This window comes from Tenrec ecaudatus, chromosome 10 (genome assembly GCF_050624435.1).
Source record: "Tenrec ecaudatus isolate mTenEca1 chromosome 10, mTenEca1.hap1, whole genome shotgun sequence".
Taxonomy (NCBI): domain Eukaryota; kingdom Metazoa; phylum Chordata; class Mammalia; order Afrosoricida; family Tenrecidae; genus Tenrec; species Tenrec ecaudatus.
In genome coordinates, this window is record NC_134539.1 from 144,134,316 (window position 1) to 144,135,683 (window position 1,368).

A 1,368-nucleotide genomic window follows, 5' to 3' on the forward strand; every position below is an offset into this window, starting at 1 on the left:
GCCTCACTGCCTTGGTTGGAAGGCCCTGGACCAATCTTGTGCGCTCTTCTGTCTATCAGATTGTACGTGCCCCAATCATGGTCCTGGTCCTGCTTCTATAGTCCCACCTATAACTGTGATGGAGCCCCGTGGCATAGTGGTTTACTAGTTGGGTTGCTAACCTCAAGGTCAGCAGTTCAAAACTATCAGCCACTTTGAGGGAGAAAGATGAGACTTCCTGTGCTCGTCAAGAGTTAGTCTCAGCTCTGCGCAGTGGCAATATCGTAGCCAATGAGGTTTACCAGAGGCCCGATTATTGCTAATTGAAAAAAAAAAAAAGGGTTAGTCTCATAAGCCTACAAAGGCATTTCTACCCTGTCCTACAGGGTCGCACTGAGTCAGAATTGACTCGATGGCAGTGAGTTTGGTTTTGGTTTGTAACTGCGATGTTTTGATAAGCACCCCCAGCCCCATCATGCTTTGGGGACAGTTTCCTTTGCCCTCCCAAGTCCTTAAAGTTTTGCATCTCAGTTAACCCTTGGACACCATTGTGAACTCATCCGGATGATATGTTTCTGTCTGGCCTTTGTCCGGTTTAAGACTCAATAAATGTTCTTCTTAAATTATATTTGAAATTTGATGTCTTCTTTGGTATCCTAAAACAGTAAGTGGGTAGATTGGTAGAGAGATTCATAAAGGAGAGAGAGAGAGAGAGAGAGAGAGAGAGAGAGTTGTTGTCAGGCATTGTAACATTCACTTTATTACTGTCATCTGGAACTAAGCCCAAAGCACCTGGAGGTCTGCCTGTAGTCCATTCATCAAAGTGTCTTAGTTACATCGGGCTGCTGAAACAAAAGATACCACACATGTGTGGCTTTACAGAAGAGACATTTATGCTCTCATTGTTGTGGGGGGGAAATTACAGAGCCATTGGCACAGTGAAAAAATAAAGTTTTTGGAGAGGTCTGAGGGGCCGGCCCCAACCCCAACTACCTGGACACCGGCCCCTCCCCGCAGAAGAATTTATTCCAAAGGACAGTACTGAAGCTGCAGCTCAGGGAGCGGGACATATGTGATCAGAGCACACGGGAGCAAATGAAGGGGGAGGAAGAGAGAGTGGAGCGCATCCTGGCCCACCAAGTCTTGAGGACGATATTCCCACTCAGAGCAGCCAATCCACGGAGAAGACCACATGACCAGCCCCAGTATGAGACAGGATATCCCTCACTGACCCATAGTCCTACATGGGACAACACTGGAGACACAGGGTGGGAATTGCGCCCGGTCTGGTCCCAATAAAAATTAATAATCATATATAGGTAAGTGGTATGAAAAACAGAAAGAAAAACCCCAATAACATTGTAAGCATCCTTTCACTCTTCCTGGATC

General features: G+C 46.5%; 1 pseudogene; it reads left to right on the plus strand.

Annotated features, from left to right (window-relative positions):
* The first annotated feature begins 241 nt into the window (after positions 1-241).
* Positions 242-368, plus strand: LOC142460353 (U4 spliceosomal RNA; annotated as a pseudogene).
* Positions 369-1,368: the final 1,000 nt, after the last annotated feature.